Source organism: Heptranchias perlo, chromosome 13 (assembly GCF_035084215.1).
Source record: "Heptranchias perlo isolate sHepPer1 chromosome 13, sHepPer1.hap1, whole genome shotgun sequence".
Taxonomy (NCBI): domain Eukaryota; kingdom Metazoa; phylum Chordata; class Chondrichthyes; order Hexanchiformes; family Hexanchidae; genus Heptranchias; species Heptranchias perlo.
The window spans coordinates 55,195,259-55,219,388 of NC_090337.1; the positions used below are offsets into that span (position 1 = coordinate 55,195,259).

The 24,130-nt window shown below is 43.9% G+C and overlaps 1 long non-coding RNA gene across 2 annotated transcripts in view; it reads right to left on the reverse strand.

Moving 5' to 3' along the window:
- Window positions 1–24,130, reverse strand: part of LOC137331174 (uncharacterized) — a 564,227-nt gene that overhangs the window by 99,042 nt on the left and 441,055 nt on the right. For both annotated transcript variants that reach the window (XR_010965383.1, XR_010965384.1), the window contains one exon: window positions 12,523–12,607. This is a non-coding gene — a long non-coding RNA (uncharacterized lncRNA). The remainder of the gene's footprint in view (window positions 1–12,522; window positions 12,608–24,130) is intronic.

Genomic DNA, 24,130 nt, shown 5'->3' on the forward strand with positions numbered 1-24,130 from the left:
GATAAGGCCAGCATTTATTGCCCATCCCTAGTTGCCTTGTGCTGGTGATGGTGGACCATCTTCTTGAACCACTGTAACTGACTAGCTTTCTAGGCCACTTCAGAGGGCAGTTAAGAGTCAACCACATTGGTGTGGGACTGGAGTTACATATAGAAACATAGAAATTTTATGGCACAGAAGGAGGCCATTAGGCCCATCATGTCCATGCTGGTCGATGTCTAAGGTTAAATCTCAAAGGTTAAGATGAGAGAAAAAAAAGTCTGCCAGTGTTCCTGCTCTTTAGCAGTTTCTAGTGCCCCCCGCTGGAGGAATGTCCATGATGTCAGTCAGGACAGGATTGAGTTCAGCTGTGATGGCCCCATAGTCGAAAAACCTGCTGACAGATGTGGCCCCGATATTAGCGTGAAGGCGGGATGGGAGCGGAGGGGTGATTGGGCACATGGGTAACCCGCCCAATAAAAAATGTCTGTTACCCACGCGATCACGAGTCAATTGGAGCCACTTAACATGGCTTCCGGGTTTGCCGTCCGAAAGCTGAACAGCGGGCGGACTGCGCATCCGCATCACAGGCCGTCAACTGGAGGAGCTCTATTTCAAGGGGCAGTCCTCCAATGGCCGCTCCTGGAGCAAACACCCACACACCACAATGGAGCAGCACAGGGGCAAGGCTGCTCTAAGATTCCGCGATGCTTCACTCCAGATGCTACTGGATGGGGTGAGGAGGAGGAGGGATGTATTCTACCCTACTGATGGGAGGAAGTGGCCTGCCTCTGCCACCAAGAAGGCCTGGCTCGGGGTGGCAGCGGAGGTCACCAGTAGCAGCAACATCGCCCGCACCTGGATCCAGTGCAGGAAGCGCTTCAATGACCTAACTAGGTCAGCCAACGTGAGTACACTTACTCATTCTCCTACATTCTGTCTTCTACATCATTGCCCCCATCCCCCAACTCGTTCTGCACTGCCAACACTACTCCATCACATCACTCCCCACACCCACTTAAGGCTCATCCTCAACTTACCTGCACTTCCTCAGCACTTCCTCACCTCCCCATTAGTCACCCCACCACCAGCACTCAACCCAATCCTTATGGCTCATCTCATGCTCACCCTCTGATGCATCTCTTTCATGGTCAGCCGCACCCAAACCAATGCATTCATTGGTTGGCCATGTCACCATCACTCACTCACGCGTCTGTACTTTCTCCCGTTATAGGAGAGGAGAGCCCAGAATGCATGCGAGAGGGCGAGGACCGGAGGGGGGCCACAACAAATCGCCATCCTCACAGAGGCGGAGAAGGAGGCGCTGGAGCTCAGCTGAACCCTCGAGCGCCTGTCCATCGGGGACGCCGAGACTGGCACCCAACAAATGTCTGGTGACAGAACTTTAACATTCAGCACTCACAATATGAATTGATGTTAACATGCCTTGCCATCTTCAGCATCTCAGTATGCTCATCGCAACATGACTCATCTGTGATCATGCTTAATATTGCCTTCTGTTTTCTTATAGGGCCTTTAGCGACCTCTGTGACAGCAGAGGGCGATTCCTCAGAGGACCTGCCGGCCTGAGGGTGCACTATCACATCTGAGCGAGCCATCCACCAGCACAGATACTCACACCTCAGTGGGTCCTAATCCTCAGTTGGTTGAGTTGGCACCTGTTGAGTTGCCACACACGTGAGCATGAGCAGACACTGGTGGCAGGGGCAGCTGTGGAGAGTCCGCGTCGGTGGGAGAATTCTTCTCCAGGCTCTGCTCAGCTGGACACAGATGCTGAACCCTGGGGGCCATCCTTTAAAAGGAGAATGATCGAGGGGCAGCAGCACATTTGCGAGGTGCTGAAACAGGTGCCACGCGCACTCTCCACAATAGCACAGAGGATGGAGGAGTCCAACTCCTGCATGAGTGGAATGGTGGCACAGGTACGGGAGGGAATCTCTGATAGTGTCGTAGGGACGTGAACAATTTCCTGAGATACTGTCACGGGTAAGTGCGATGGAGAGAAGGCTAGCCTCCATTGAGCTTCAAGCATGGCTCACAAATGAGTGCATTCAGGCCCTGACAACGGTCGTTTGGACTCACAGTGAACAACATTCTGCCACCTTAAACACCCAGGCAGATACACTAGCACTGGCCTTACAAGGCTTCACACATGTCCTCTAAACTGTCGTCCAGCAGGGTGGTAGGAGTGATCTGGGCCTGGCCCAGGGGAGGGATGATGGCGAAAGAGGACATGGAAGTGGGGACGCCACTCAAAGCGCCCCCACGTCTCACCCGTTGCCCCCCTCTCAACCAGTACCCACAATACTGCCTCCTCTCCAGGTGGCCAAGTCTGCCCCTGAACAGGTGTAACTGGAGCAAGTCTTTGGAGGGGCCCTCACGGGCACCGAAACCCAGAGAGCGTAGCCCAAAGCATCTAATCAGTCAGGGCAGGAACAAGAGCAACCTGCCACAATCTCTGCTGCAGCCACAGGGAATGCACCACGTAGAAGTAGTCGGAAGAGAAAGGCGAAGGTTTTATAAGCATGAAGGGTGTTTGGCAGTTCGCCATGTTTTTATTTATATTAGCTTTTTATTAAACTCACATTAAATGTTATTATTGTCACCACTACTGCCACGTCTTGACCATTCTTGACTGGCTTCTGTAATAGGGCCCTTTCACGAGGTTCACCTTGATGCCACCCATTGGGTCACTGTGGGTCACAGTGGGTGTATGTGTAGTTGCAGGACTGTTTTGTGCAGGGAGGGGTGGGGGGTGCTGGTGCGGGCGCTGCTTTATCCAGGTGGTGTGAGGACTGGACTCTTCACACTGTCTGATGTTAGGAGATCTATTCATATATCAGTGACTCATGAGCAGCAAGGTGAGCCTCCTCTTCCTCCTCTACCTCAATGTGGGTGGCAGATGTGGATGGGGCCTCCTCAAGCAGTGCCCCTTTCTGTTGTTGCCCTCTGTGCTCTTATGCAGGTGCCTGTGGTGCAGCACTATGTTGTGGAGCTCCTCGTGGCGGAGGTGGACGCCGTGCCTGGCGAGGCTGTTGATGTTGCTCGTCCTCGGATGTAGTGGTGAATACAGCCATGGTGCCCCCCCATCCTGACGGTGTGACTTTGAGGGGGTCCGCAAAGTAGTTAAATATGTTTGAACAGCAGAATTTTGAGTGGAAAGTACGAATTTTCAGTGCAAACACAAAGATCTTGCAGCCAAAACTTTGTCTGAAAGAACAGAGTGCCCTGCTGCAATAAGTGACCTTTTCTCCCCATCTGTCAATTAAGCATTTGAATCTCCCCCCAGCTGCTGGCTGAAACACGTCTGTTGTAACATGGAGCGTTTCCCACAGCACGGGAAACACGCTGAGGATGCTTCAAAATCACACCCCTGCTGAAATGTGGAGAAAATTAAGTACTTCAAGTTCTTAAACTAACTCAATAACTGCATAAATGATCATTCCGCCGGCTTTAATTGCCGGTGGGACTTCCGCATTCGGGAGGCGCGCCCGCACCCAGACGCGTCAATGGGGAACCCGGAAGTCTGCGGGTTGGAGCTAGGCTCCGAACCTGAATGGGATTTCCCCAATTTTCGGAACCCCCCCACCCCAACGCACCCGTTACTTCACTGGAAAATCGAGCCCAGGGAGAGTGGCCATTTGGAAGGAATACCGCAGGGCTATTGCTGCCCATAGCACCATGCCCAGCAGGAGTCGCTGCCTTCAAGTGAAAAAAGGTTCCAGTGTGATAGATAGCATTATACACACAGTGAGGGTCAGAAGATATCTCAAAACCCATTAAGCATTAGAGTTAGCAGGCTAATCCTGTGGGGATAAGATGGTATAGTGGAATACTGTAGGGTTAATCACAGTGGTCCTGTGATGCTTTTAAAATACCTAACCGCAAGTGCATTTCAGTGGATCACAGAGAAACTAGTCATCAAATCAAGCAACATCATGACAACCTAAGCTCCGAGCTGAAATTAATACAATGTACTTTGTACAGCTGGTGCCCTTATTTAAAGACACCACTGGGATCTTGTGCATTCGTATTAGGTTACTCTGAAGATTTCATGTGATTGCATCACCAAAAGGCCTAGAGTACTAATCTTCAAGTCATCAGCTGTATAATCGGTTCGACGGACTGCTGGGACACTAAGTCTCAGTCCATTAAAACAGAATGCCTTTGATATCCTGTAGTGCATCATACAAGTGTCAATCAAAAGTGATAGGTTTCTAAATACGAACAGGAATCTCCTACCTTCACAGTAAGGTTGTACAAACAAGAATCTTTCCCTTTAAAATACAGGCAGCTCCACTTCAGAGCCAACTGGAGGCATGCAAAAATTTTCCTCCTTCCTATTCATTACCATGGTATTGGGCTTCAGTAAAGAATAAATGTTGGTAATTCTATATAGTTGCAGTACATTCCTGTACTGTAATATAGTGCCCTCCACTTGAAGTGGGATTGGTTTCACAAATCAACCAGGTAAAGAGCACATGCACAGTTTTCCGAAACCAAATCCATTAAAAGCAATGTGCGTGTTGGTTAGAGTGAACAGGAATATCACTTTGTCTGCACATCTATTCAAATTGATTGTAGTTGCAGGAAATAATATCGCCCATCTCTGCCCCTGACTTAGCCCATCTGCTACTGAAACCCTCATCCATTCTTTTGTTACCTCCAGACTCGATTATTCCAATGCTCTTCTGGCCGGCCTCCATCTTCCACCCTCCATAAACTTGAGCTCATCCAAAACTCTGCTGCCCGTATCCCAACTCTCACCAAGTTCCATTCACCCATCACCCCTGTGCTTGCTCATCTACATTGCCTCCTTGTCCACCAACACCTCAATTTTAAAATTCTTATCCTAGTATTCAAATCCCTTCATGGCCTCGCCCCATCCTATCTTTGTAAACTCCTTTAAGCCGTACAACCCTCCAAGAAGTGTGTGTTTCTCCATCTCTGGTCTCTTGTGCATTCCCCACTTCCTTCGCCCCACCATTGGTGGCCATCCCTTCAGCCATCTAAGCCTTAAGCTCTGGAATTACCAACCTAAACTTTTTCGCCTCTCCGCATCTCTCTTCTTTAAGATGCTGCTTAAAATCTACCTCTTTGACTAAGTGTTTAGTCATCCGTCTTAATGTCTACTTCTTAGACTCCGTGTCAAATTTTGTCTGCTTGCGCTCAAGTGAAGCACCTTGGGACGATTTACAATTTTATGAGCGCTATAATTAATTAAATAAAATCTGGAATAAAAAGAAACTAGTATCAGTAATGGTGGCCAAGAAACTACCGGATTGTCATAAAAACCCATCTGGTTCACTGATGTCCTTTAGGGAAGGAAACCTGCCGTCCTTACCCGGTCTGGCCTATATGTGACTCCAGACCCACAGCAATGTGGGTGATTCTTAATTCCCTCTGAAATGGCCTAGCAAGCCACTCAGTTGTATAATCTCACTACAAAAGGTCATAATAAGAATAAAACCGAACGGACCACCCAGCATCGGACCACTAGGCACCAGACACGACAAAGGCAAACCAAGGCCAGTCGACCCTGCAAAGTCCTCCTTACTAACATCTGGGGACTTGTGCCAAAATTGGGAGAGCTGTCCCACAGACTAGTCAAGCAACAGCCTGACATAGCCACACTCACAGACTCAAACCTTTCAGCCAATGTCCCAGACTCTTCCATCACCATCCCTGGGTATGTCCTGTCCCACCGGCAGGACAGACCCACCAGAAGTGGCGGTACAGGGATAAACAGTCAGGAGGGAGTGGCCCTGGGAGTCCTCAACATTGACTCGGGACCCCATGAAATCTCATGGCATCAGGTCAAACACGGGCAAGGAAACCTCCTGCTGATTACCACCTACCGTCCTCCCTCAGCTGATGAATCAGTCCTCCTCCTCTTCTCATTAGCTGTTTAATTGTCCACTGCCATTGGATGTGGCAGGACTGCAGGGCTTTGATCTGATCTGTTGGTTGTGGAATCGCTTAGCTCTGTCTATAACATGTTGCTTCCGCTGTTTAGCATGCAAATAATCCTGTGTTGTAGCTTCACCAAGTTGGCACCTCATTTTTAGGTATGCCTGATGCTGTTCCTGGCATGCTCTTCTACATTCCTCATTGAACCAGGAGTGAGGAATATGCCAGGCCATGAGGTTACAGGTTGTGCTGGAATACAATTCTGCTGCTGCCCCACAGCGCCTCATGGATGCCCAGTTTTGAGCTGCTGGGTCTATCCCATTTAGCACGGTGGTAGTACCACATTGGATGGTGTCCTCAGTGTGAAGACAGGACTTTTATCTCCAAGAGGTCTGTGTGGTGGATATTATTATCAATACTGTCATGGACAGATGCATCTGCGACAGGTGGATTGGTGAGGACAAGATCGAGTAGGTTTTTCCCTCGCGTTGGTTCGCTCACTACCTGCCGCAGGCTCAGTCAGGTCGGTCAGTAATGGTGCTACCGAGCCACTCTTGGTGATGGACATTGAAGTCCCCCACCCAGAGTACACTCTGTGCCCTTGCTTCCTCCAAGTAGTGCTCAACATGGAGGAGGACTGATTCATCAGCTGAGGGAGGTGGTAATCAGCAGGAGGTTTCTTTGCCCATGTTTGACCTGCTGCCATGAGATTTTGTGGGGCCAGGAGTCACTCCCTCCTGACTATATACCACTGTGCCGCCACCTCTCTGGGTGAATCTGTCCTGCCAGTTGGACATGGTGATGGAGGAGTCTGGGTCATTGGTTGAAAGGTATGATTCTGTGAGTATGGCTATATCAGGCTGTCGCTTGACTAGTCTGTGGACAGCTCTCCCAATTTTGGCACAAGTCCCCAGATGTTAGTGAGAAGGACTTGGTTTGCCTTTGTCGTGTCCAGTGCCTACTGGTCCGATTTTATTCTTATTGTGACTTTCTGTAGTGAGATTGTACAACTGAGTGGCTTGCTAGGCCATTTCAGAGGGCGATTAAGAATCGATCACATTGCTGTGGGTCTGGAGTCACATATAGGCCAGGCCAGGTAAGGACAGCAGGTTTTCTTCCCTAAAGGGCATTAGTAAACCAGATGGGTTTTTACAACAATCCAGTAGTTTCGAGTAGAATCTAGTGTTTTTTTTAATTCCAGCTTTTATTTAATTGAATTTAAATTCCACAGCTGCCGTAGCAGGATTTGAGCTCATGACTCCGGATTATTAATCCGGGCCTCTGGATTACTGGTCCACTAACATAACCACTATGCTACCGTACCCTGGCCTGTAGTTGTCAGGTTTATCCCTCACCCCTTTTTTGAACAGGGGCATAACACTGGCAATCCTCCAGTCCTCTGGCATTGTAAAATAAATTTGAAAGGAAAATAAATTCTAAAATCTGCTAAACACAGTGAGTTTTCATGCATTACCATACTTTAAACTTATTTTTATGTATAATTTTTCAGCTTCTCGCCAATTAGCTAAGGTAACTAGGATGAAAGGCAGTGTGCAAGAGCTGGAGCTGGTGACAGCAGAACAGTCGTAATTGGGGACAGCAACAGCTCCATATTACAGATTTGTGCAAGGAGCCCCCGCAGGTCTGCTTACTGTCCATGACTCCAGTTGCAAAAAGAGATTCAGATAGATCTGGACCAATTGTGAGGGTGAAGAAAGTTTCCAAATGGACACTGGATGTGGGCAAACTAACATGTAAATTAAGTGTTTATTTAAATCACGAAATAGAGATATAAACAGCCTGAGAACTTGTCCTTGGGTCTGCACCATGAATTATCTACAAAAGGGTAAGAAGGCTTGAATAACCTATTTATGCTCCACTGAGTATATATTGTTCTGGTAGTAATGATTATGCAATTAAGATTTAAGGAAATAAAATGCCTAGGTCTTGGCTCTTTTCCTCCTTCAGTGTGAATTCCCCCTCCTTCTCGTCTTGGATATGAATGTAAAAGGTATGATCAGTAAGTTCGCTGATGATACAAAAATTGGTAGGGTGGTAAATAGCGAGGAGGATAGCCTCAGTCTGCAGGACGATATAGATGGGCTGGTCAGATGGGCGGAACAGTGGCAAATGGAATTTAACCCGGAAAAGTGCGAGGTGATGCACTTTGGAGGGACTAACAAGGCAAGGGAATACACAATGAATGGGAAGACCCTAGGCAAGACAGAGGGTCAGAGGGATCTTGGTGTGCAAGTTCACAGATCCCTGAAGGCGGCGGAACAGGTAGATAAGGTGGTAAAGAAGGCATATGGGATACTTGCCTTTATTAGCCGAGGCATAGAATATAAGAGCAAGGAGGTTATGATGGAGCTGTATAAAACACTGGTTAGGCCACAGCTGGAGTAGTGTGTGCAGTTCTGGTCGCTGCACTACAGGAAGGATGTGATCGCTTTGGAGAGGGTGCAGAGGAGATTCACCAGGATGTTACCAGGGCTGGAGCGCTTCAGCTATGAAGAGAGACTGGGAAGATTGGGTTTGTTTTCCTTGGAGCAGAGGAGGCTGAGGGGGGACATGATTGAGGTGTACAAAATTATGAGGGGCATAGATAGGATGGGGGGCATAGATTCAAGGTAAAAGGTGGGAGGTTTAGAGGGGATTTGAGAAAGAACTTTTTCACCCAGAGGGTGGTTGGAGTCTGGAACTCACTGCCTGAGAGGGTTGTGGAGGCAGGAACCCTCACAACATTCAAGAAGCATTTGGATGAGCACTTGAAATGCCATAGCATACAAGGCTACGGACCAAATGCTGGAATATGGGATTAGATGAGACTGGGCTTGATGGCCGGCGCGGACACGATGGGCCGAAGGGCCTCTATCCGTGCTGTATAACTCTATGACTCTATGACTCGTCCTTTCCTGAAGATGACTCATGTTGAAGTGGTCCAGGATATCAGCAGCTTTCTAGTACCTCATGCAAGTTGTCATTCTTCATGTGACTGTTGGTGGCTTTTTGGATAATTTTGCAAGCTACATTTGTTGCACAAAATATATGAAGTCAAGAGACGCCATAAAGTTCATCACAGAACGTCTCAGACTCCGTGCAACAAACGCATCCATGAGAAAGTAAAGCCTAAGCAGAAAGCAAGTAAAGCTGAACCCAATCCTGTCCTCACTCACTGTCCTCACACTCATACATCCAGTGAGGGGGTTTCTCAGCAGCAATCAGTTGTGGAACCTGACCAATTTTCTCTTCCCTACCCCAGGATGTCAATGGCAGTTCATAGAATCATAGGGGGTAATTTTAATCCCAAAGAACGGGTGGGTTGGAGGTGGGTGGGAGGTAAAAGTTACAGTTTTTTGAAGTGGGACCGCAATCCGGCTCCACTTCCGGGTTTAACCCAGGCACGTTAGGATGCGTGCGCGCAACAGAAACCCGTAAGTCCTATCCCCACTTAAAACTGATGACACGACACTTAAAGGGGCAATGTACCTCACTGTATAGTTGAGGCACTTAATTTTTTGTGTATTACAAATGCAAAATAATTTAACTTTACCTGTTCGGGTTTTCCATCGCTTCTGATTCACGTCAGGTGAAAGCAGGCAGGAAGGGCCAGTTCCATGAGGTGAGTGCCTTTATTGCACTGCTTGTGGGCCCGGAGGAGCGGGAGTGCTTCTTCCAGGCCCAACAAGCTTACCTGGCGCGATCAGACCCCTGCGATCGGCTGACCCCACCCACCGATGGTAGACACCCCTCCCGATGGCAAACCTTCCGCACCAATCTTCCACAAGGCCCCCCACCCGATGTACGTCAAGGCCCACAATCTCTCCCTCCCTCCCTCCTCTCCGATTCACATCTCCTTTCCCTCCCCAAAAGCAACCATTCTGTCAATCCGGCTGGCTGTCGCATGGGAAACCTGGAAGCACAAATACTTATCTTTAATTGAGTTGCAATCGCAGAATGTGACGTACACACTTGACTTCTGGGTTCCCCACACGAACGTCTACCCACGTGCTGGGTTCCCGGCTCCATGCTCATAGAATCTTACAGCACAGAAGGAGGCCATTCAGCCCATCGTGCCTGTGCCAGCTCTTTGAAAGAGCTATCCAATTAGTCCCACTCCCCTGTTCTTTCCCCATAGCCCTGCAACATTACCCTTTTCAAGTATATATCCAATTGCTTTTTGAAAGTTACTATCGAATCTGTTCCCTCCCCCACTACCCCTTTCAGGCAGTGCATTCCAAATCATAACAATTCGCTGCATAAAAAAAGTCTCATCTCCCTGCCCCGGTTCTCTTGCCAATTAACTTAAATCTGTGTATTCTGGTTACCGACTCACCTTCCAGTGAAAAGAGTTTCTCCTTATTTACTCTATCAAAACCCTTCATAATTTTGGACACCTCTATTAAATCTCCCCTTAACAGTCTCTGCTTTAAGGAGAACAATCCCAGCTTCTCTAATCTCTCCACATAACTGAAGTCCCTCATCCCTGGCATCATTTTGATGCTTTAGCATCTCCATGGCTACTCAAGCTGAGTTTGGATAACCGAGCACAGACCAGGTGTCTTCCTGGTGTGCATGACTTTGTACCATGCTAGGCTGTGCATTCTCCCACTGAACCATTAAAGAGATCTCTGCTATTGTAACTTACAGACTACTCTAGCTTATTAAAGCAGACTTATTGCAATAATTTTATATCAATGCCTTATTAGGAACCTTGCATAACCTCCATTTCTAAACTTATTCTCGCTCTTTGGCTGACAGGTACTCCAGAACAAAGCGTAGAGATTAATATAACACACAAACTAAGCATTCTGACAATTACCTGCACTGTACAAACTGGAACATCTTAACTGAGAAGCAGTAATAAAATATTTCAAAAAATACAAGTGGTGAGGACACTATTGAGTGCTTCAGTCTTAAACCACAGTTAAGAGCAAATAACTTGTACAAGGCACCATGTTTTGGATCAGTGAGTGACACTGGAAAGGCAAACTCACGATCAGGGCAATTTCAATTAACAACATGCTTTCATTGGGATAACTTTGCTTGTTCTTAAGAGATTGCCTACTGCGTCTAGCCACATTTCCTAACTTATTAGAGTACTCAATTAATCAGAACTGCAGTCCATTAATAAATACAGATTGAACAAGGATGGACTTCACTAAAAGCACTAACACCAACAACAGTTTCAAGAGAAAATCAATTCTCTCTGCTACACTCAAAACTGCAATAATTTTAGGACAATTTTTTTTGGAAATTAATGCTGGTAAAAAAAACCTCTTGAGATTAGTACTTACCACTGATTCCACTTGAATGAGTTATTTCTTCCTTTAAGAGCACAAGACAACTTGGAACAAGAAAATGCTATTTGGGCCTCTGAGCCCAATCTTTGCTACAGACTATGTATAAGGTGCACTGACGTGGACTCTGTAAATGTATTTCGTCTCTCAAAGGAGAGGCGATGATCTAGTTCAATAACCTGCTAACGCTCATCATTTAGGCTCACAGCTGAGGAACGGTCACTTAGGTGATATTCTAGCTCCTATGACAACTATGCCCCAGTATTAATCAACACTGGTCAAACTGGAGCAAAAGCAGAGAAAATGCAGAAGGGGGAGAAGAAAGTTGCTGGATTCGCAAGTTGCACTAAGTTTTTAATACTCTGATGTTTCCTGGAAAAGTGTGCTTAATAATAAAAATTAATTTGCACATTAAAATTAACCATGATTATACAAATTTAAATAAAACACTACCTTTTGAAAAATCCATACTAATAGAACCAGACAGTTTACAGCACTGGAGGCTACTTTGGCTCATCGTATCAGTGCCAGCTTTTTGCTGGAGCATCCCAAAACTAATCTCACAGCTCTGATCTCTTCTCATTTTTTTGCTTAAACATCACATCCTACTGGAAAAGAATAGCTTGAGGAGGTTGTAAACATTTGACATTCTAGCAGGTTTTTTTTGGTGTTTTCATGTACAAATATACATATTCACTGGAGTGTGACAAAAAGAGGCCATTGAAAAGAATACGTTTTAGTGTGCCATAAGTTTGAATTTCATGAGTCAATATTGACAGGTGAAAACTTATTGCCTAAAATGCCAAAAAGTTTTATAAGTATACAACAATGCCAATCTTTGGTGTGGCATAACGTTCATGTAAGTGGGGAAAAAGATAAGCTTAATTCTTGAAGCAATGGTCATCCTTTACTAAATGTAATACAGAAAAGCTGGTCAACTACAAGGTTTTCTTCTTCCTATTGATGATAAGAACAATCAGAGCCTGGTAAATCAGACCTTATAAATTAGACCCAATGCTTTTCCCATGTATTTGACTCATCGTTCTATTCACATTCCACTTACATTCTATACCTCTATGCATATTTTAGTCTCATATGTATCTGAATTGCAGTTTATGGCTCAATCTAATCCATGTGACATGTTACACGGGCACTGAAATAGATTACAAGGCAAATGAAATCACCAGGTGTCAAGCTGAATGAATTGCATTGCGTGGGTGTACATTAACTCTTTCGACCTTTTTTATCTAGTAAAAAGCTGAAGTTAGACTATCTTAGGAATTATGACAATAGCAAATTTCTGACAACTGACCTGGAATGCTTGACTGGTCGGCCCCATCGCTGAATCAGACTTAATTTTAGCCTTGAACATAATCTTCTAGGATTTGCCTTAGTATCTGTAGAATCCAAGAGAGCTTCATCAGTTCAACATCCAGTGCACAGATTAAATGTTTGGCTATCGTACCAAGGCGATTGTGCATCAGATCAAAGTGTGACCTCTCTGAATAGACTTAGCACCAATTTATGAGCAGCTCTGACCTATGGTCTAGCACCTACTAGAAACTGTGTTCAGTTTGCCCAAACTCATTTAATTTACGATTTGGGAGCTGAAAGAGGGGGGAAGGGCTTGATATAGAAACTTTCCCTTGAAGTGCTGACACTTTAAGGTTTAAATATATGTGAAATTATCAAGCTTGTGGATCCTTCAGAATAGTTCTCATCAGCAGTTCATCTCGGCAAGATTTAAATTCCTTATATCAGTGTTTCTATTAATAAGGTTTCCACCACAGGGGACAGTCACAACATGAATTCTGAGGATTCAGTTATTCAGTGGTAGTACTTAAAATATATGGGTAACTCTTCCTGGATTTGTGCCCAGCTGCACTGCATCAACTGGGCACATGGAATGTTAGAATATCGAGTGACTCAGAGTGTATGCCTGGAAAAGATTCCACATGGTTTCCTTCCATTAATTTAAATTGGGAGAAAATCAGGCAGGTTCATTTAGAGGCATGCACGCCAGCCTGCCCTATCTTCTGATAATTGCTGTACCAAAATGATCCAGATGGGTACAGACTCAGAAAGATCTCCCCTGTAATATTTTTATCCCAAATAATTAAAACTACATTTCAGGTAAAACAGATCTTCAATAAAGGATGGCAAAATAAACAAGGTGAATATCCTTTACCATTTTGGAGCCACACCAAGTTTGTTTTTTTGGCGAGAGCTAGAGAAAACATAGAAAGCAGGAGTAGGCCATTCGGCCATTCGAGCCTGCCATTCAATATGATCATGGCTGATCCTCTATCTCAATACCATATTCCCGCTCTCTCCCCATACCCCCTCGATGCCTTCTGTGTCTAGAAATCTATCTATCTCCTTCTTAAATATATTCAGTGACTTGGCCTCCACAGCCTTCTGTGGAAGAGAATTCCACAGGTTCACCACCCTCTGAGTGAAGAAATTTCTCCTCATCTCAGTCCTAAATGTCCTACCCTGTATCCTGAGACTGTGAACCCTTGTTCTGGACCCCCCAGCCAGGGGAAACATCCTCCCTGCATACAGTCTGTCTAGCCCTGTCAGAATTTTATATGTTTCAATGAGATCCCCTCTCATTCTTCTAAACTCGAGTGAATACAGGCCGAGTCTACCCAAACTCTCCTCATACAACAGTCCTGCCATCCCAGGAATCAGTCTTGTGAACCTTCGCTGTACTCCCTCTATGGCAAGTATATCCTTTCTTAGATAAGGAGACCAAAACTGCACACAATACTCCAGGTATTGGTCTCACCAAGGCCCTGTATAACTGCAGTAAGACTTCCTTGCTCCTGTACTCAAATCCTCTTGCAATGAAGGCCAACATACCATTTGCCTTCCTAACTGCTTGCTGCACCTGCATGTTTGCTTTCAGTGACTGGTGTACAAGGTCACCCAGGTCTCTTTGTACATCAACATTTCTCAATCTATCACCATTTAAATAATACTCTGTCTTTCTGTTTTTCCTTCCGAAGTGGATAACTTCACATTTATCCACATTATACTGCAGCTGCCATGTATTTGCCCACTCACTCAACTTGTCCAAGTCGTTGAAGCCTCTTTGCATCCTCCTCACAACTCACAATCCCACCTAATTTTGTGTCGTCAGCAAACTCGGAACTATTACATTTGGTTCCCTCATCCAAATCATTGATATATATTGTGAATAGCTGGGGTCCAAGCACTGATCCCTGCAGTACCCCACTAGTCACTGCCTGCACCCCCCCAAAAAAGACCCATTTATTCCTACTCTCTGTTTCCTGCCTGTTAACCAATTTTCAATCCATGCCAGTATATTACTGCCAATCCCATGTGCTTTAATTTTGCACACGAATCTCTTATGTGGGACTTTATCAAAGGCCTTCTGAAAATCCAAATACACCACATCCACTGGTTCTCCCTTATCTATTCTACCAGTTACATCCTCAAAAAACTCCTGTAGGTTTGTCAAACATGATTTCCCTTTCATAAATCCATGTTGACTTTGTCTAATCCCGTTGATATTTTCTAAATGTCCTGTTATCACATCCTTTTTAATAGACTCTAACATTTTCCCTACTACTGATGTTAGGCTAACTGGTCTGAAGTTCCCTGTTTTCTCTCTCCCTCCTTTTTTAAATAGTGGGGTTACATTTGTCACCCTCTAATCTGCAGGAACTGTTCCATAATCTTTAGAATTTTGGAAAATGACAACCAATGCATCCAATATTTCCATGGCTACCTCTTTTAGTACTCTGGGATGCAGATTATCAGTCCCTAGGGATTTAATCGGCTTTCAGTCCCATCAATTTCTCCAGCACTATTTTTTTACTAATACTAATTTCCTTTAATTCCTCCTTCTCACTAGCCCCTTGGTTCCCTAGAATTTCTGGTAAGTTATTTGTGTCCTCTTCCATGAAGACAGAACCAAAGTATTTGTTCAATTGCTCTGCCATTTCCTTGTTCCCCATTATAAATTCTCTTGTTTCTGACTGTAAGGGACCTACATTTGTCTTCACTAATCTTTTTCTTTTTACATACTTGTAGAAGCTTTTACAGTCCGCTTTTATGTTCCTTGCAAGTTTACTCTCATACTCTATTTTTCCCCTCTTAATCAATCTCTTGGTCCTTTTTTGCTGAATTCTAAACTGCTCCCAGTCCTTAGGCTTGCTACTTTTTTCTGGCAATTTTATATGGCGACTCTTTGGATCTAATACTATCCTTAATTTCTTTTGTTAACATGGTTGGGCCATTTTTCCTTTTGTGTTTTTGTCCCAGAAAGGAATGTAGAACTGTTGCAATTCATTCCTTAAATGTTAGCCATTGCCTATTCACCGTCATGCCTTTTAATGAAGCTTCCCAATCTATCATAACCAACTCATTCCTCATACCTTCGTAGTTTCCTTTGTTTAGATTTAAGACCCTAGTTTCGGATTGGACTACTTCACTTTCCATCTTAATGAAGAATTCTATCATGTTATGGTCACTGTTCCATAAAGGACCCCGCACAACAAGATTATTAATTTACCCCTTCTCATTGTACAATACCCAATCTAGGATAGCCTGTTCCCTAGTTGGCTCCTCAACGTACTGGTCTATAAAGCCATCTCGTACACAGTCCAGGAATTCATCCTCCATGGTATTATTACTAATTTGGTTTGGCCAGTCTATATGCAGATTAAAGTCACCCGTGATTACTGTAGTACCCTTGTTACATGCATCTCTAATTTCCTGTTTGATCCCATCCCCTATATTACCACTACTGTTTGGAGGCCTATAGACAACTCCCACCAGTGTTTTCTGCCCCTTGGTGCTTCTTAACTCCACCCAGACTGATTCTACATCTTGATTTTCTGAGCCAATATCCTTTCTCACTATTGCTCTGATTTCATCCTTTACTAACAATGCCACCCCACCTCCTTTTCCTTTTTGTCTGTCTTTCCTAAATATCGAATACCCTCGGATATTCAGCTCCCAGCCTTGGTCACCCTGCAGCCATGTCTCTGTAATTGCAATTATATCGTATCCGTTTACATCTATTTGTGTTGTTAATTCGTCTACCTTATTACGAATGCTTCGTGCATTCAGATACAGTGCCTTTAGATTTTTCTTTTTAACATTTTTAGACATCTTAACATTTTTTTGTACTATGGCCCTATTTGTCTTATTACCATTTTTTCTTACCCGGACCCTATTTGTTGATGCACTCTCTTGTTTGTACGCTCTGTCCCTTCCTGACAGAATCTGGTGTCCTTACTCCAATCACTTTCCTGCACTGCTTCCTTGTCTTTTCTCTTTAGCATTCTAGATTTCTCTCCACCCTGACCTTCCCCCCCGCCTTATTTAGTTTAAAGCCCTACCTACCTCCCTAGTTATTTGATTCGCTAGAACTTTGGTCCCAGCATGGTTCAGGTGTAGTCTGTCCCAATGGGACAGCTCTCTCTTTCCCCAGTACTGGTGCCAGTGCCCCATGAATCGAAACCCACTTCTCCCACACCAATCTTTGAGCCACGCATTCATCTCCCTGATCCTATTGACCCGATGCCAATTTGCTCATGGCTCAAGTAATAATCCAGAGATTATCATCTTTGTGGTTCTGCGTTTTAATTTAGTCCCTAGCTGCTCAAACTCTCTCATCAGAACCTTTTTCTTAGTCCTACCTATGTCGTTGGTACCTACGTGGACCACGACAACTGGATCCTCCCCCTCCCACTCCAAGTTCTTCTCCAGTCTGGAGACAACTACAGCCACGTGTTCCAACTTTGGTTCCCATTTATGACGCACTTGGGTGGACTCCAGTTTATGAAGTGTCCCCGAAGTTTGAGGCACCATACAGTGAACACGTTTGGGAGGCGATCCCATTTTGTGAGGCAGCACACGGTGGAAGAGTTATATTGCAGCCATATTCATGCTTTTCACAGATAATGTCAGAGATCAGACATGAACAGTGCAGGCTACATACAAACAATCCAGAACACTGTAAATAATGAAAAACGAAAAGTGACAGGGAAGAATTCTGAAAAAAGATAAATAATAACTTCAGTTTTCAAAATAATTTTTTTAACTTAGCTTCTAAAGGGGAAATAAAACTTCACAGGGAAAAAGAAAAGTGAAATTGCCCACTTTGCATTTCATTGGCAGCGAAGAGCTTTGGTCTAGATACAGAAACATGACTGCATAAAAAGAGCCATCATCTGATTATATATGGCTTAGGTGTACTGTACACCTAATCTTACTTCATCAGAGAAGTTAAAAAGAAAATTGGCTTCAGTATTAAGTCATTTGTTCCTTATATCTACACAAAACACTTCCTCAAGTTGGTTAAACTCCGATTGATTTACATGGCCCTTGTTTTTCAATAGCTTTACACTATAGGTCACTGTGGTCCAACAGCATCTGTGGCTTTTTCTCTGGTCTAACAAAGTCTGAAGAATAATTTTCTTCCACAACTTTAAGATTGCAGCGCTAAATGCAACAACAATAACTTGCATTTAAATAGTGGTAAATGACCGTAATATAGAGAAGCATTTGGGAAGGGGGGGCCGTGGGTTCAAGTCAGGGGAAGTTCCAAGAACACCTGCTCTGAAAACTCAGTTCAAATGCTACCGTGGCAGCAGACAGAGGAAGTCTATGCCACAGCAACTGATGTATCTGCTATAAATCCGTGGATCTGCAATCTTTGTTCTTATTATAGTTTGAATAAATATAATATGTAGCAGCAGATGCAATCAGATGTCACACCACATCACCTATTACAATCTTCTCGTATAAAGACACTGAAATATTTGACAAGACATGTTATCAACACGACAAGGATCCTTCAGCACAGTTATGCAGGTAAAACTCCAAGCTGTAGGTGCAACAATAGTAATAATGGGCCAGATTTTGCTGCAGCAGGACATCTAACGACATCTGCCATCAGTTGGACTTGCCTTTGCACGTTTATGTTTTTAAATTTTTTGTGTGGCAAGTTGCCGAAAGTGCAAGGGAAACAGGGCATCTGGGACCTGAGTGAACAGGGCAAGCAACTGTGTATCTCCTTAATCAATCAGATTGAAGACTTGTGAAATAAACAGTGCAAGGACTGACAAGGAAGTGTAAATTAGAGTGGGTGAATTCAATGTCAAATCAGGTACAAAAAGAGAAATAAAAAGGAAAGAAAGATTGGATTAAGAGAGAGAGAAAAGAGGGACAGAAAGAAAAGTAAAACAACATTTTTAAACTTGACTTTTTTAAAAACCCCCAACAACAATTAATACCTGAAGGAATAAGAGGCCACACTTGCAATAGTTAATTTTCAGTGCTAGAGGTTAACACATCGTTAAAAGTGTACTCACACTTAAAATAACAAGACTTAACTTCCTGTAGCGAGTTTAGTTCATATCTACCGCACAAATACAGCAACTCCATACTATTCAATGCGTTTCAATGGTGATTGTAAACAATTTTACAACACCAAGTTATAGTCCAGCAATTTTATTTTAAATTCACAAGCTTTTGGAGGCTTCCTCCTTCCTCAGGTGAACGAAATGAAATCCTCGAAATGAAATCGCATTTATAATTCACAGAACAATGCTTGGTGATTACAGACAGTTTTTTCAACTGCCCGTTGCCAAGGCAATCAGTGTGCAGACAGACAGGTGTTACCTGCAAGGTCTCAGAATATACAAATCACAAAAAAAAACAACAAACAAAAAAAAAACAGAGATAGAGAGGTAGAAACATAGAAAAGACAGCAACTGACCCGTTATATTAAAAACAGATAACATTTGTTCGCTGGTGGGGTAACGTGTAGCGTGACATGAACCCAAGATCCCGGTTGAGGCCGTCCTCATGGGTGCGGAACTTGGCTATCAATTTCTGCTCGACGATTTTGCGTTGTCATGTGTCTCGAAGGCCGCCTTGGAGTACGCTTACCCGAAGGTCGGTGGATGAATGTCCATGACTGCTGAAGTGTTCTCCTGTCTGGCGATTGTTGCGCGGTGTCCGTTCATCCGTTGTCGCAGCATCTGCATGGTCTCGCCAATGTACCATGCTCTGGGGCATCCTTTCCTGCAACGTATGAGGTAGACAACGTTGGCCGAGTCACAGGAGTATGAACCATGCACCTGGTGGGTGGTGTCCTCTCGTGTGATGGTGGTATCTGTGTCGATGATCTGGCATGTCTTGCAGAGGTTACCGTGGCAGGGTTGTGTGGTGTCGTGGACGCTGTTCTCTTGAAAGCTAGGTAATTTGCTGCGAACGATGGTCTGTTTGAGGTTGGGTGGCTGTTTAAAGGTGAGTAGTGGAGGTGTGGGGATGGCCATAGCGAGGTGTTCGTCGTCATTGATGACATGTTGAAGGCTGCGGAGAACATGGCGTAGTTTCTCCGCTCCGGGGAAGTACTGGACGACAAAGGGTACTCTGTTGGTTGCGTCCCGTGTTAGTCTCCTGAGGAGGTCTATGCGATTTTTTGCTGTGGCCCGTCGGAACTGTCGATCGATGAGTCGAGCGTCATATCCCGTTCTTACTAGGGCGTCTTTCAGCGTCTGTAGGTGTCCATCGCGTTCCTCCTCGTCTGAGCAGACCCTGTGTATTCGCAGGGCCTGTCCATAGGGGATGGCCTCTTTGACGTGGTTAGGGTGGAAGCTGGAAAAGTGGAGCATCGTGAGGTTGTCTGTGGGCTTGCGGTAGAGTGAGGTGCTGAGGTGCCCGTCTTTGATGGAGATTCGTGTGTCCAAGAAAGAAACTGATTCTGAGGAGTAGTCCATGGTGAGCTTGATGGTGGGATGGAACTTGTTGATATTATCGTGTAGTCTCTTTAGTGATTCCTTGCCGTGGGTCCATAGAAAGAAAATGTCGTCGATGTATCTGGTGTATAGTGTTGGTTGGAGGTCTTGTGCAGTGAAGAAGTCCTGCTCGAACTTGTGCATGAAAATGTTGGCGTATTGGGGTGCGAATTTGGTCCCCATGGCTGTTCCGTGTGTTTGGGTAAAGAACTGGTTTCATTTCGTTCACCTGAGGAAGGAGGAAGCCTCCGAAAGCTTGTGAATTTAAAATAAAATTGCTGGACTATAACTTGGTGTTGTAAAATTGTTTACAATTGTCAACCCCAGTCCATCACCGGCATCTCCACATCATTTCAATGGTGAGGCAGACACTGAGATGTCATGAAGCTAATGGCAAAGTGGTTCAACTCGGACAGCAACTTTTGGATATTTGTGTTTAGCCATGCATCTACCCCTTGCCTGGAGTTGCTGTCCCTTTTGTGCAGAAATAACGATGAGCATCATTAGCCTCACCATTATTTTGGCAGCAAAATCTGGCCCTTTATACATAAAAAAAATTGTACATGCCAAACACCCTCCACCAAAATTAAACACATTCTTGCTCTTTTCTCAATCTGAGGCATTTTTGGTTGAAAAACTTGAACTGGTTTCTCAAATCTGGCAAAATAAAACAGCTCCTTGTTGATTTGCACTGAAATCAGTCTAGCTCCTTGTGCATGTAAAACCTTGCTCCTGATAATGCATTAATATCTGGGTTCATTTGAGAAATATTCTCAACAACAACTGACAATTATATACCACCTTTAACGTCGTAAAGTGTCCCAAGGCACTTCACAGGAGCATTATCAGATAAAATTTGGTGCCAAGCCACATAAGGAGATATTAGGATAGGTGACTAAATTCTTGCCTTAAAGGAGGAGAGAGAAGTAGAGATGTGGCGAGGTTTAGGAAGGGAATTCCAGAGCTTAGGGCCTAGGCATGGCCACCAATGGAGGGCCAAGGAAATCAGGGATGTACAAGATACCAGAAGTAGAGGAATGCAGAGTTCTCAGGAGGTTGTAGGAGGAGGTTACAGAGATAGGGAGGGGCATACATGGAGGGATTTGAATATAAAGATGAGAATTTTAAAATCGAGGTGTTGCTGGACCTGGAGCCAATGTAGGTCGATGAGCACAGGGGTGATGGGTGAACGGGACTTGGTGCGAGTTAGGATACGGACATCAGAGTTTTGGGTGAACTCAAGTTTATGGAGGGTGGAAGATGGGAGGCCGGCCAGGAGAGCATTGACAAAGTTGAGTCTGGAGGTACGGATATCATACAGGTCTGCTTTGTTGTTTCAGTCAGCTAGAGTAGTGACCTTAAAATTTGGACTATTAATATTCCTTTTAATAATCTTCCTAGCTCATGGTAGTTCAATATGCAACTCTTATTTGCTGAAAAAAAGTGAAAACCACACTAACTAACAGGAATATCACTGTGAAAGTTTAGGCCTCTGTGATAGAAAGTGAGATTTCTATCACATTTTTAATTCTTCCGTTTTTTTTCTTAAACAGCAAGAGTTAAAATGAAAATTGTCCTCCCTCACTAAAGGTTCAAGATGGAAGACTGCAGAAAGTCAGGAAAGTAGCAAATGCCTGCATTCAGAAAGCAATTAAGTTGAAGTTACTTTGATGACCGAAACAGCTCATTTCAAATGTTAATACACGAAAGTTGTGAGACAACTATCTGCCCTCTGATTACCGAGGCATTAGTTGTAATTACATTGGCCTTAAGTGGGCTGCTTTTGGTGCCTGATGCATAGGTCTCATTCATCAGGCGGCAACCCTAAAGTCAATTTGCTAACTTTGTTAAGACTGGCTGCCTTGAAGATCTGGTTTTAAAAAAAAGAGATCCACTCATTAAGAACCGATAGTGCTGGGCCAATGTAAAAGCAACTGTTAGGAAAATCCATTCTAAGGTGTGAACCCCAGTCTGGGGGAGGGGGCGCGGTGGGGAGAAATATTCAGAGAAAGATGTAGCTTGCAGCCATTAACATCTCACCTCCTAGGTAGAAAGACTATTAGCATCTCAGTTGATCAGTTTCAAAAGCAATGGCTGTAATATGAAACAAGCCTCAATGTATCAGAACTCTTATCGACAAGCTGGAACTCATTCCGTCCATATACATCACATCTTGAAGATCTATGAAAAAGAAAAATCCTTCCAAATGTTCTATTGCACATTGTAGACTGTAAGAAACACTATTTTGAAAAATGATTTATTAACCTCTTGTATACTGATTTTAATATTGTGCTGTTTATATGTCTTCTTGCTTCTGTGTATTATTTCACCTATAAGTAAATCTTACCAAATAGTTGTGGCCTGCACTGACAAGCACAGGTATGGCAGAATGTTACTTTCTGAGGAGAACATAGTGATCATCTCAGTTATCCTTCAATAAGCAGCATGCCATCATTAGGAGTTAATTATTGGACCTGGACATAGCGTCCTGCACACTGCAGGAACATCACAACGTTCAGTTCTGCTTATAGAAACTGCCGTTCAAATAAATGCTGGGAAAAAGCCCAAAGCAAATCAATCTCAGTACTGGAAACACATCTTAAATAATGCTGCAATACAACTAATGTACAGGAACTGAGAATTAAGTTGAATAGCTTGGGTCCATCTTAGGTCAGTAACTTATCATGTGAATTGTGCTTCCTTTATTTCCCTCTCAGACCATTTTCTGCCTTTTATCGCTGATGTCAGCTGAAAATACTGACTGCAAACAGTTACGATAGCAACAGAGGACTGCAGATTCTAGACATATCATGGTCATAATTTACATACTTCAAGGTTGAGTTGTCTATTCTCTTCAAGTCTAGATATGAAATAATGTTTAATAACCAGCTCTTTTATTATCTTCTTAAGAAACTGAGGATGGCAGACAGAATGGGCTTGTTGAAAAATGATGCTCGATAACTCATAGCTTTAAATTATGATAAAGGCAAGTTCAATTTGTACTGCAGTCCTGAGTGGTAGTTACAGATCTCTCAAACAGCAACTTCAAGTGCAATACAGAATATCTGTTCCGGTGACACCTCAATTGTTTTAATTTAATTGTGCTTCCTGTTACCCTGTACACGTTTACCAGGTTCCAGACTTGTCTGCACCAGATCCTGGCGTGTGCATACCTCTGTGTTTTGGTCAATTTATCTAAATCAACTTTTCACTCACTAGCTCACTGGGACTTTAATTAGAAGAATTTCTCAAACAGGAGTAAATTGTACCTTCAACTGAAGAACTAGTCAACATGACAGGAAAGAATTCCAATCAGCCTCGAAAGGATTAGATGCAGCACAAAAGCAAAAAAAAACAATGAATGACTGGAAAATGAAAGATAGAGTCTATTCTTAATTCCTTACTGCTTAATTCAAACTATCTGATAATTGTTTTTCTCCCCAGCGCTAAATTTTACTTTACTGTGTTATTTACATTGTTTAATTCAAATTATTGGATAATTCCATTTTTTTGGAGCAAACAAATGACTTTGAATTGCCGGGAGTAGATTGTAATTACACCATCTTTGTCAAAACTGGAAGTAATTTGCCCCAAGCCATGATTTGTTCTGAATGGGGAGTCTGCAGCTCCACATTATCAGTTAGTTTTAATACATACATTCATTACTAAAGATCATAATACTGCACCACAAGAACTCTTCTGTGTTTGTAAAGGTGTTCGCCAAGGTGAAGAACATAGGTGGTGGGGAATTAAACAGCTTCTTCCACTTTAGCACCCAGTGTGAACAACAAGCACTCCTAGATGAATTACAGCACAGTTAGACACACATATATACCCAAGGCTTGCTTTGCAGTGATGTGATCTTTTATTTCACTCTAACATAAAACCTATAGTGTAAACCTCGCATTTTTCGAAGAAGAGCAGGGGAGTTCTCCCCAGTGTCGTGGCCAATATTTATCCCTCAACCAACATCATTAAAAACAAATTATCCGGTCATTATCACATTGCTGTTTGTGTGGCCTTGCTGTGCACAAATTGGCTGCCACATAGGAACAGAAGTAGGCCATTCAGCCTCTCGAGCCTGTTCCACGTTTCCTACATTACAACAGTGACGACACTTCAAAAGTACTTGATTGG